The sequence below is a fragment of the Bos javanicus genome, chromosome 18, assembly GCF_032452875.1.
Source record: "Bos javanicus breed banteng chromosome 18, ARS-OSU_banteng_1.0, whole genome shotgun sequence".
NCBI classification, from domain to species: Eukaryota; Metazoa; Chordata; class Mammalia; order Artiodactyla; family Bovidae; genus Bos; species Bos javanicus.
The window spans coordinates 64960314-64974139 of record NC_083885.1 but is presented as its reverse complement, the minus strand read 5'-3'; the positions used below and the strand labels follow the sequence as shown (position 1 = coordinate 64974139).

Genomic DNA, 13826 nt, shown 5'->3' with positions numbered 1-13826 from the left:
CAAGAGTCTGAAATTCAGCACTTGGGTGCATCTCAAAAATGAGAGAATGATCTCTGTTTGTTTCCAAGGTAAACTATTCAATATCACAGTAATGCAAGTCTATGCCCCAACCACTAATGCTGAAGAAGCTGAAGTTGAACGGTTCTATGAAGACCTACAAGACCTTCTAGAACTAACACCAAAATAGATGTCCTTTTCATCAAGGGGACTGGAATGCAAAAGTAGGAAGTCAAGAGATACGTGGAGTAACAGGCAAGTTTGGCCTGGGAGTACAGAATGAAGCAGGCCAAAGGCTAACAGAGTTTTGCCAAGAGAACGCACTGGTCATGGTAAACACCCTTTTCCAACAACACAAGAGAAGACTCTACACATGGACATCACCAGATGGTCAATACCAAAATCACTTTGACTATATTCTTTGCAGCCAAAGACGGAGAAGCTCTATACAGTCAGCAAAAACAAGACCTGGAGCTGACTGTGGCTAAGACCATGAACTCCTTATTGCCAAATTCAGACTGAAATTGAAGAAAGTAGGGAAAACCACTAGACCATTCAGGTATGACCTAAATCAAATCCTTTACGATTATACAGTGGAAGTGACAAACAGACCCAAGAAATTAGATCTCATAGACAGAGTGTCTGAAGAACTATGGATGGAGGTTCGTGACATTGTACAGGTGGCAGTGATCAAGACCATCCCCAAGAAAGAAAAAAATGCGAAAAAGCAAAATGGTTATCTGAGGAGGCCTTACAAATAGCTGAGAAAAGAGAAGTGAAAGGCAAAGGAGAAAAGGAAAGATATATCCATCTAAATACAGAGTTTCAAAGAATAGCAAGGAGAGAGAAGAAAGCCTTCCTCAGTGACCAATGCAAAGAAAGAGAGGAAACCAATAGAATGGGAAAGACTAGAGATCTCTTCAAGAAAATTAGAGATACCAAGGGAACATTTCATGCAAAGATGGGCTCAATAAAGGACATAAACTGTATGGACCTAATAGAAGCAGAGAATATTAAGAAAAGGTAGCAAGAATACACAGTCGAACTATACAAAAAAGATCTTAATGACCCAGATAACCATGATGGTGTGATCACTCACCTAGAGCCAGACATCCTGGAAAGTCAAGTCAAATGCGCCTTAGGAAGCATCACTACGAACAAAGTTAGTGGAGGTGATAGAATGATGTGTCATTCTGTGCTTTGAATGCTGTGAAAGCGCCGCACTCAATATGTCAGCAAATTTGGAAAACTCAGCAGTGGCCACAGGACTGGAAAAGGTCAGTTTTCATCCCAAACCCAAAGAAAGGCAATGCCAAAGAATGTTCAAACTACTGCACAATTGCACTCATCTCACACGTTAGCAAAGTAATGCTCAAAGTTCTCCAAGCCAGGTTTCAACAGTACATGAACCGAGAAATTCCAGATGTTCAAACTGGATTTAGAAAATGCAGAGGAACCTGAGATCAAATTGTCAACAGCCATTGGATCATAGAAAAAGCAAGAGAGTTCTATAAAAACATCTACTTCTGCTTTATTGACTATGCCAAAGCCTTTGACTATGTGGATCACAATAAACTGTGGAAAATTATTAAAAAGAAGGGACTACCAGACCAACTTATTGGCCTCCTGATAAATCTGTACGCAGGTCAAAAAGCAATAGTTCGAACTGGACATGGAACAACAGACTGGTTCCAAATTGGGAAAGGAGTACGTCGAGGCTGTATATTGTTAATTATACAGTTAAATACTTAAATATGCAGTTAAATACTTATATGCAGAGTACATCGTGTGAAATGCTGGGCTGGGTGAAGCACAACCTAGAGTCAAGACTGCTGGGAGAAATATCAATAACCTCAGATACACAGATGACATCACTCTTATGGCAGAAACGAAGAGGAAATAAAAGAGCCTCTTCATGAAAGTGAAAGAGGAGAGTAAAAAGCTGGCTTAAAACTCAACATTAAAAAAACTAAGATCACGGACAGCATCTGGTCCGAACACTTCATGGCAAATAGATGGGGAAACAATGGAAACTGTGACAGACTTTATTTTGGGGGGCTCCAAAATAACTGCAGATGCTGACTGCAGCCATAAAATTAAAAGATGCTTGCTCCTTGGAAGAAAAGCTATGACCAACCTAGACAGCATATTAAAAAACAGAGACATTACTTTGCCAACAAAGGTCCGCCTAACCAGAGCTATGGTTTTTCCAGTATTCGTGTACAGATGTGAGAGTTGGACTATAAAGAAAGCTGAGTGCTGAAGAATGGACGTTTTTGAACTGTGGTGTTGGAGAAGACTCTTGAGAGTCCCTTGGACTGCAAGGACATCTAACCAGTCCATCCTAAAGGAGATCAGTCCTGGGTGTTCATTGGAAGGACTGATAATGAAGCTGAAACTCCAGTATTTTGGCTGCCTGATGTGAAGAGCTGACTCATTTGAAAAGACCCTGATATTGGGAAAGATTGAAGGCAGGAGGAGAATGGGACAACAAAAGATGAGATGGTTAGATGGCATCACCAACTCAATGGACATGAGTTTAGGTAAACTCCGGGAGTTGGTGATGGACAGGGAGGCCTGGCATGCTGCGGTTCATGGGGTCGGGTCGCAAAGAGTCGGACACGACTGAGCAACTGAACTGAACTGATGATGGTCAGCCACATATAAAATACATATTCACTGAAGTTTAAAGTACCTCAAAATTTAGTAAAGTATCTAAAATTAAAACAAATTTAATTTTGTATATACGGTGGTCCCATACCAGACCACCTGACTTGCCTCTTGAGAAACGTGTATGCAGGTCAGGAAACAACCGTTAGAACTGGACATGGAACAACAGACTGGTTCCAAATAGGAAAAGGAGTACGTCAAGGCTGTATATTGTCACCCTGCTTTTTAACTTATATGCAGACTACATCATGAGAAATGCTGGGCTGGAAGAAGCACAAGCTGGAATCAAGATTGCCGGGAGAAATATCAATAACCTCAGATATGCAGATGACACCACCCTTATGGCAGAAAGTGAAGAGGAACTAAAAACCCTCTTGAGAAAGTGAAAGAGGAAAGTGAAAAAGTTGGCTTAAAGCTCAACATTCAGAAAACAAAGATCATGGCATCTGGTCCCATCACTTCATGGGAAATAGATGGGGAAACAGTGGAAACAGTGTCAGACTTTATTTTGGGGGGCTCCAAAATCACTGCAGGTGGTGACTGCAGCCATGAAATTAAAAGACGCTTACTCCTGGGAAGGAAAGTTATGACCAACCTAGATCGCATATTTAAAAGCATAGACATTACTTTGCCAACAAAGGTCCATCTAGTCAAGGCTATAGTTTTTCCAGTGGTCATGTATGGATGTGAGAGTTGGACTGTGAAGAAGGCTGAGTGCCGAAGAATTGATGCTTTTGAACTGTGGTGTTGGAGAAGACTCTTGAGAGTCCCTTGGACTGCAAGGAGATCCAACCAGTCCATTCTGAAGGAGATCAGCCCTGGGACTTCTTTGGAAGGAATGATCCTAAAGCTGAAACTCCAACACTTTGGCCACCTGATGGGAAGAGTTGACTCATTGGAAGACTCTGATGCTGGGAGGGATTAGGGGCAAGAGGAGAAGGGGACGACAGAGGATGAGATGGCTGGATGGCATCACTGACTCGATGGACATGAGTCTCAGTGAACTCCGGGAGTTGGTGATGGACAGGGAGGCCTGGCGTGCTGAGATTCATGGGGTCGCAAAGAGTCGGACACGACTGAGCGACTGATCTGATCTGATCTGATGGCTTCTCTTGCTCCTCGGATTAAGTCGCCACGCTTTTTCATGCCTCCTGGCCATTTTACAAAGGACCAGATATATGGGTTTAAGATTAATGATCACCAGTTGTTTTGCTCTCAGGCATATGGAACAGAAGTTAATTACTTCCCTGGATCTGAGTGCTGATAATTTATCAGACTAAGGACACAGTCCAGGAATTCCGGACAAAGGGTTTATTTAGCTTTAGGCTAATGGAAAGTGAAAGTGAAGTCGCTCAGTAATGTCCGACTCTTTGCGACCCCGTGGACTGTAGCCTACAACGCTTCTCCGTCCATGGGATTTTCTAGGCAAGAGTATTGGAGTAGGTTGCGAGATGTTTATTGAAAACAAGACCCAGGTCTCAGAGTTCTACACTGACTGCCTAGCAATTTCTACCTCAAAAGCCTCATTTATCCTTCACGCACTGATGACACACCTGACCGAGACAGGCAAGGTGCTAAGATTGAGGATAAATGACAAGCCTCTTGTTGCAAATAAACGACAAGGACAATGAGAAACCCGACGGCTACGTAGCCTCCTCTTCGCCCAGGAGTCCTCTCCGAACCAGCAATGCTAAAAATGCCGTCCACTCACCCGCCTCGGGTCCATCCACGCCGCAGCCATCGCGGGGTCTTGTGGAGAGCGTGAGGCCAAAGAGGCGGCTCCAGGATTCACCGCCCGCCGCCCGGATCCTGCCTAGGGCGGGCCACGCCTAGGCGGACCTTCGCTCTCCGAGCCTCAGTGGCCCAGGCGTAGAGGCCCGGGCTATCGCGTCAGAGCTGTGGGGATGGATCGGGACCCCGGCGAGCGCTCAGGAGACACCCCCGTGACGGAGGACCCGGGGGGGATGTCAGGCTCGTACACTGACCGACGCGGAGGTGAGATACAGCTTCCTCACCGGCCTTTCCAGCTCCTGCCGGGGAAATGCGGCCGCGCCGCTTTTTCCGTCCTTACAGCCCCAGGCACGCGCTGGACACCGACTGATGACGCACAGGCATTAAAAGGCCCGGAAGTCCCACCCCCATCCTCAGCTGTCTTTGGCCCAGTACCGGCGCAAACACGCGGCGCTCAGACTTCTGGGTAACGTAGTTTTCTTCCGTGCAAACCAGAAAGGAGTATAACACTCGGATCCTGACCCTGGAGTTCTGTCATCTGCTGCTTTGTGTTCATCCCCAGTGTCACTTTCAGGCTCCCTGTGTAGAGCCTTGTAGGCCCTTACGAGGACGTTGTAATATGTTTCGTGCGTGTTCTACAAATATACCCAGGAACTGTTGAATCTACCACAGTAAGATACTCAGAAATGGTAATAACTGACAGAAAGGGGCAAATTTACGCTCCACAGATCCATAGAAACTTGAGACGGGAACATCGCAAAGGGCCCAGCGGGGAAGACCGGGACGGGTCAGGGGACAGAAGCAAACAAAGCGCGACCCAGAGCTTGTTTTCGACAGAAACGGCGAGGCAAGGCAGGATAACGGCTTGGTATTGGCTAGTCTGAATACCGTCAAGCCTTGGAGCATGGAGGCTGTCCTTATTTGCCTGGCACAGGCCGTTAGGGGGATGAGAAGTATAGTCTATTGACGTATAAGAGTCAGAAAGAGAAGGGGTTTCTATTAGGGGTTTGGGGTTGTTTAATTTACAGATGAAAGGAATAGCCCCTAAGAGTAGTCTGTTACCTCTAAGAACTGGCTAGCCCTGAAAGGGGCAGTCTTGGTATCCTCTGGTGGTTTAATGGTTAGGGCTCTGTGCTCTCAGTGCAGAGGGTCCAGGTTTGATCCCTGGTCTGGGAACTAACATCAGGAAGCTGCTGGGGCCCAGCAGTCAATCAAACAATCATAGAGAGGTAGAAACCAAAAAATAGGCAGAGGGGAAACAAAAACAACAAATAGATGCTTAAAACATGGATCTCCAAATTTAAAAATCACAGTAGACAGAAATTTCCTTCAAGCCATCCATCTGGTTAGAACAAGGACAGAAGTATATAATGAGGTGGTCTGATTAGAGGCCTATGCTCTTGACACTGCTTCAAGGAAGGCAAAGTAAGTTACCCATTTATAATTTAGCTTAGACTATTCAATTGTCAGGTATGTAACATACCTGTGAACAGATTACAAATCTTTAACCCTCAAATTTCAAGGATGATGTCACTGACCCCAGAGGCTGCGGGGTATCCCATGACTGAGACAGGAAAGGTGGTCTATGGGTCAGACCCTAAATACCAAGGGGAGCAGCATGTACAACCAGAGACCAGATTCGTATAGGTCTCCAGTATCACATCTCTGTAGAGGGCCCTCCCAGCTGGAAAAAACACTCCCATGACCATCTCAGTAAAACTCACAGACAGGTCCATGAACTTGACTAAGCCTGCAACAACACACTCTTTAATCTCCAGTTATGCACATTTAACAATGTGGGAATTATGACCCCATATTCGTTAATCTTCTCTTTCTTGAAGTCAAGGCTACAAGTTTCAACAGTAGGAAGAATAAAGGAGAAACTGTTGACATATGTGCAATGGAAATACATGGCATTAACCTGGTTGTTAACATCTCTGTAGAAATAGAGGCAAATACAGGGAATATTTGCAAGTCAAATCACTTGGCAATATATCTAAACAGATAAAACATTTATTGAGAGGCATGATTCTTTCTCACCAGATATTCTGTGTATTTTGTCATCATTAAATCCTGAACACGTGTAAGAATTTTTGGTGTGATATAACTATTGTTACAATGACTTATATGTATTTAAACCTTCACCTCAAAGCTATGACTTATTTTTGTCATAGCAAACTGTATTTGCTTAGTATTTGTTAAAGGAATTTGCACTTCCCTATTTTGGTACCATTTAAGTCACTGTGACAATGAGTTAACATGGGTGCTATCCTTTGAACTTCACAGTTTGTCCCTGGCTAGTTTAGGGACTTAGACTTTGGGATGCTTGCTATCGTGCCCAGAAAGGATGAATGGCTCAGGATAGGCACTGTCTCTGTATTATGCTGCTGACCTGCTATGCTTCTGAAGGTCAAAACTGTTATGTTCCAAGCAGAGTGCCCAATAAAAATACTGGGCTCTGAGGTTCTACTGAGCTCCCCTAGGAGCCACTTCACACACATTGTTGAAATTCACTGACACAACTTAAACCAAGTGCTCAGGACTCCTAAGGCTTCCCTGGGGCTCAGATGGTAAAGCATCTGCCTGCAATGAGGGAGAGCTGGGTTTGATCCCTGGGTTGGGAAGATCCCCTGGAGGAGGAAATGGCACCCCACTCCAGTACTCTTGCCTGGAAAATTCCATGGATGGAGGAGCCTGGTAGGCTGCAGTCAATTGGATCACAGAGTCAGACGTGACAGCAACTTCACTAGAACTCCTGAAGCTTGTTCCTGGCTTCCTCTGGACTCCAACCCTTATACCGTTCCCCTTGTCTGAGATCGCTTCGAAAAAACATCAATGTTAAGCATGACAATATGCTGAGTTCTTTGATGTTTTCCTAGTAATCATAACTTGGATAATCTTGAGGACTTTCCAGTCATTCATCATGACTCCATTTAAAGTCTGACCATTTTGTCCATATAAGCACATGTGGTTTCTCTTTGTGGTCAACATTATGTCATACATGGTACCCATTATATACACAGCTTTGTGTAAACACTCTGTGAGGGAGGGAGGCAATCAATATAAAAATACACTGCTGTGTGTGGCCACTCATTAACACACACATATACTGAAGGAAACAAAAATGTTAATGTGTCTAATGAGGGAAACAAAAAGGTTAAAGGAACAGAATTGGACAGTGGTTGGAGGTGAGGCTGACGAAAGAAAAATGGCTGCAAGTGGCTTGATCAGCCAGACACAAGACAGCGGGACTCACTGAGACGTTTTCCAGGCACCTCACACACAGTGTCCACAGCCAAGTCAGCCTTAGCCTTCTGTGATCTCTCTGCTACTTCAAACTCAAGAGATTACCTATATCTTTCACAAAGTGATGAGATGACGCCAGCACTGAAGACAATATGGTTTCACACTCAAACTGAAACAGTGGCCAAGATGTACTGCAGAATGAGAGACAGGGGTCAGAGGTCAATGCGCATTACTTGATCCGTTTTAGTAAAAATGAGTAGTGACAAGGAAAAAGGATCACACCACATGAAGGGATCTGGGCAAGTGATATGGGCATGGACTCTGTGGCCAGCCCAAATGGCTCCGATCCCTAACCTCATACTTGGCAACAACAGTACAAGTCTGGGCAAATCCCTTAGCCTTTCTAGTCTTCAGTTTTCAGTGTAAAATGAGGGCAATATTACCTACCACATAAACTGGCTAGAAAGGCTGAGTCGACATGTCTAAGCGTTTAAGACAGTGGCAGCCGTACGCAGCACCGTGCATCTGTGCTCTTACGTTCTACGGGCGCGTCCTCATGGTGGGCTCCGGCCAAGCAACACAGGCACGAACTCCGTGTGTGAACATACAGAAGGCGTGCAGTTACGAACAAAGGGTAACAGACATGACACACTCACCCTGGAGACACAGATTTGGGGGAGCTCTGCAGCTCACTGAGTGTAAAATGCCTTCAATGGGAGTTAAGTCACTCATGGAACACATTGCAAGTGAGAAAACAGTGGCCTTGGATGGATCCCGGGAAGCACACTGTTTAATGCTAAACATGGGCTGAAGACAGATTCTCTGAAGAAGGGCAAGAACTGAGAAAGCAGGGAAGGACATTTAAGTCAGAGAGGTGGGCAGCAGTCCAAAGGGGGCTGGGAGGTAGGGGAAGAGGACAAAAGGGAACTCTTAGACCTGCGTGAGCCAGGTGACCGTGATAGAGATCACCCTCTAGTTGTCACTGGTGTGAAGGGACATGATGGGGGGAGGACAGGCAGTGGACTGAAGAGTCACACAGCGCGTCTGTGAGAGAAAAGAGAAGGGCGCAACTCAGCGCACAAGGGAGGCACAAAGTGCCTGCTGCTGCTGCTGCTGCTGCTGCTAAGTCGCTTCAGTCGTGTCCGACTCTGCGCAACCCCATAGACGGCAGCCCACCAGGCTCCCCTATCCCTGGGATTCTCCAGGCAAGAACACCAGAGTGGGTTGCCATTTCCTCCTCTAATGCGTGAAAGTGAAGTCGCTCAGTTGTGTCCGACTCTTAGCAACCCCTTGGACCGCAGCCTACCAGGCTTCTCCATCCATAGGATTTTCCAGGTGAGAGTACTGGAGTGGGGTGCCATTGCCTTCTCCATAAAGTGCCTAGGGATGAGGAACACAGGTACAGATTATGGACACAGAAGGGAATTAAGAGGGAGAAGTTAAAGACCAAAAACAGAGGCATAAAAGAAAGAGGTCCTACACACATTGGGAAATGTGGGGGAATGTGTTCAACCACAGAGGAATATTGACTGTGGAAGAGGAGTAGCCCATACTCTTCAGATTGTAACAAGTCTTACTGAGCAATGAAATCTTACACACAAATCTTCTCTGGGGAACAGAACTCTGAACAAGCTGAAGGTCACCCAGTTTTATTTTCTTGAGAACTGTTTATGGATAACAACAAAGAAGACTGCAGGTCTTCCATTCCTCCAGGTAATTTAGGATTTCTAATAATTAAGATAAACTACCAGAGACCAATGACTTTGGACCAAAAGTTTTGCTGTATTCTGAGTCCTTCTTTGGCATCATAAACTAGGCAAAGAAATAGAAGATGTATAAAAGAACAAAAGAGAAAATCAAACAACTGAAAAATTCAAAAACCAAAATGAAAATTAACTGCATGAGCTCAATAGTAGATTATATGTAAGAGGGAAGGAATCAGTGAGCTCAAAGAGAGCTCAATGGGAATTAGTCAATATGACCAACAGAGGAAAACACCCTGGGGAAACAAAAAGGTACAAGTCTGAGGGTCCTATGGAACAAGAACAAGAGCACACCATTCATGTTACTGGAGCCCCTGAAAAAGAGGGGCTGAAAAAACTATTTGAAGCATAACTAAAAATTTCCCAATTTTTCCAAATGGCATATACTACAAAATTTTAAAAGTTAAGCAAACACCAGACAGGATAAGCCCCCAAATGTTATGGCAGGTTGCATCATGATCAAACTTCTGAACTCTATGTACAAGGAAAAAACACTGAAAGTACTTGACAAAATGGATAGAGTACAGATACAGAAATGATGAGTCAAACGGCAGCAGATTTCTCATCTGAAACCGTGGAAGACAAGGAAATGACCTGCCTTTCAAGTACTAAAATAAAAGAACTGTTGACCCTGAATCCTATGCCCCACAAAAACATCCTTTGGGAATGAAGGAGAAATAAAGACATTCTTAGAAGAAGGAAAACAAAAACATCTGTTACCAGAAAACCTACCACAAAAGACAGGCTACAGGTGTTCCTGGGGTAAATAATTTAAAAAGAAAAACTGTTAATGGAAGAAACTTGGGATTTCAAGAAGGAAGAAAAGAACAATGTAATGAGTAACAATGTAATGAGTAAACAGACTGTGCTTCTTATGAGTTTTGCAAAAATGGTTTGACAGCTGAAGCAAAAAAAAAAAAAAAAAAAATCATCCAATATGGTGCTCAGCATACAAAAAGGCAACACTTTATAGACAGTTATATTAAAGAATGGGGAATAACATACCCAATGGAAGTAAGTTTCTACACGTCAAAGTGCTAAAATGTTGATACTGTACACTCTGATAAGTTATGTATGTACAATATAATACCTAAAGTAACCACTAAAAAACAAGACATATTCTCAAAAACATCACAGATATATCAAGTGGAATTCCTAACATTAAAAGTTAGTAACTTTTAAAAGTTACTCAAAAGAAGGCAAAACAAACAAGAAGTACCTCCCAAAACCAAATATCAGGGCAACAAAAACCAGGTAACAAAAACATCATAAAATGGTAATGGTAAGCCCTGAAAATATCAATAATTATTTTAAACTTAAATGACCTAAACATACCAATTTTTAAAAGGAAATCAGTAAAATAGACATTATAAAATGAGGCAAGTATATGCTACTCACAATATTCACATATTACATTACTTGAAATGTAACAATATAGATAAGGTTGAAAATATAATTATTATGGAAAAATATAAACCATGCAAACATTAACCAAAAATCTCAATAGTGACTATATTAATATCAGATAAAGAATACTTCAAAGCAAAAAAACTTCCCAGGAGCAAAAAGAAAACAAAGAATAATGATAACAGGGTCAATACACCAAGATAACATAGCAATCCTAAGTGCATCTGTACCAAGTAACAGAGCTTTGAAATGCACGAAGTGAAAACTGACAGAACTTAAAGGAGGAAGAGACAATTCTAGAATTAAACTGCAGGACAACACCCCCCTTTTCAGCTATTGATAGAAATTAGAGGCAGGAAATCAGCAGACAAAATCGGGAAAACATCATCAATGAACAGGATCGGGAACACACATATACAAACTCCACCCAATGACAGTAGGATACACATTCTTTTCAAGCAGCCTTATTGAACATTCAAGATAGACTATATCTTTGATCATAAAACAAACCACAACAAATTTAAATAGCCAAATCAAATATAAAACAAATGAAATCCAAAACAAGAAGAAAGCACAAAATACTCCAAACACTGCAAAATTAAACATACTTCTAAATAATCGATGGGTTACACAGACAGTCTTGAATAAAGAAATATTTAGACCTGAATGAAATGTAATTAGAACATAATAAACTACAACAGTACTGAGGGAAATTTATAGAATTTAATGCTTATATTAATAAAGTGAAAAAAAAATCCTCAATCAATAACCTAAGCACCCGCCTCAAGAAACTGCAAAGGAAAATAGTACCAAAGCAAATAGAAGAAATGATGTAATAAGGATCAGGGGGAAAAAAAATCAGTGAAATAAGGAAAAGACAGAGGAAAAAATGATATAAAGTGCTGGGTTTTTTTAATGATTTAAAAAACTGATATATGTCTGAGAAGACTGACAAAGATAAAAGAGAACACATTTCCAACATCAGGAATAAAATACGGGTTATAAATACAGATTCTGCTGCCCTCAGAATGATAAAGGAACACTTTAAACAAATAAGAACATTTAGATGAAATGGGACAATTTCTAGAAAAAGATAAACTATAAAAACATATCCAATATGAAATAGAAACTGAATAGTTCTATACATATTAAATAAAATAAATAAGTAATTAAGAAGCATTCAAAAGAAAACTCTTCAAGACTAAATGGTTCACTGGAGAATACTACCAATCATTAGGTAGTACCAAATGATACCAAACCAACTCTATACTATACACTGTCTTCTGAATAATAGAACACCTTTTAACACATGTTAAGAGGCCAGAATCACTTAGACACCAAAATCAGACAATGACAATGGAAAAAGAAAGAAAGAAAGAAAGAAAACTACTTAATACATACCACTGTCACTCATAAAATGAGAGGAAAACTTCCTCAACAAAATACCAGCATATTAAATACAGTAATATATATAAAAATAACTGTGCTCCATGACCAAGTAGGGCTTATTCCAAGGATACAAGCCTGGCTCAGCATTCAAAACTCAAATAAACATAAAATATAACAACAAGCTAGAGAAGAAAAAAACACAAGATTCTATCAGTTGATTAAAGAAAAACCATTTGACAAATTCAACACTCATTCATAGCAACAAAAAATTCTCAGCCAATTAGGAATATGGGAAACTTTCTGAACTTGATAAAGAAAGCCCTATGAAGAAAACCTTACAACTAACACCATAGTTTATGATTAAAATCCTAATGTTTTCCCCCTAATATCAGGAACCAGCCAAGGACATGTTTTCTCACTACTAGTATTCAAAATCATATTGGAAGTCCTAGCTAGTGCAATAAGACAAGAAAAGAAAATGATAGGTATATAGACGAGAAGAAAGAAAGAAAACTTCTCTACTTGCAGATATTTCTATGTAGAAAATCCCAAGCATTCTATCAAAAGAAATAGCAAGATTGTAGGATATGAAAAATATATATATACTAAAGACTATATGGAAGCTGAAAATTTTAAAATCAATGCAATCTATAATTACCAAAAACCACCAAACAAAAAACCCACATCTATATATAAATCTTATAAAAACTGTATAGGACCTATTATTGAGACTTATTAAATAACAATGAAATAAATCAAGAGATAGCAAATAAATATACAGACATAATACATTCATAAACTGGAAGACACAAGACAGCAAACATGCTGACTCTAAACATATTATTCTGCCAATTTAACTCAATTTCTCTCAAAATTCAATAATTCTTCTAGTAAAAACTTACATAAAACTTTATATGGAAATTCAAAATACTAAGAATGCTAAATCAGTTTTAAATAAGAATACTGAAGTTTTAAAGAAGAAGACTGAACTGGGAAAAGCAGAATCACTTTACCCAATTAAAAGACTTACCATATAACTAGAGCAATCAGTAAACCAGGATTAGTACAGGACCACAAAAAACTCTGAGTATTAGCTCTTTAAAACCATATAAAAAAAGGTTTGTCTTTTAAAAATCAAAGCCTAAATAGTCTTAACCGGTGCAAAACAACATGCCCATTCATATGTGAATTCTTAGCTCCTTACATATAAAAGCATTTAGCGGCTCAAACTAAAATGTAAGCTCCTTAAGAATAGAGACAATGTTTCAGAACAAAGATGTTGGATGAAAGGTTCCAGACCTGTGTGCCTCACCTTACACTGGATGGCAATGAATGTATATAAAGACGCATAGTACAGGTTCTTTACCATGGAAACAAAACCCTCTTCCTACCAGTTAACTAAGCAATCTGACAAAGTGCCACAGTTTGGCAAGGAAGTCTGAAAGAAACTTTTTTGCAGTTCATTTTCTAAGTCTCTCCCTTCTTTTTTTTAAAAAAATTCCTGAGATAATAGTGAAATGTAAACTAAGTAAGATGGAGCTGAAGGCTTTCCGAAGTGCATAATAACCACTGGGTCTCTCTCCTTGATGAACTCTCACATGCACAATAAGGCTCTAGGTTGGG

At 41.1% G+C, this 13826-nt stretch overlaps 1 protein-coding gene across 1 annotated transcript in view; it reads right to left on the bottom strand.

Moving 5' to 3' along the window:
• Positions 1-13826, bottom strand: part of LOC133229795 (zinc finger protein 805-like) — a 43140-nt gene that overhangs the window by 13480 nt on the left and 15834 nt on the right. The gene's annotated exons all lie outside the window — the stretch shown is intronic.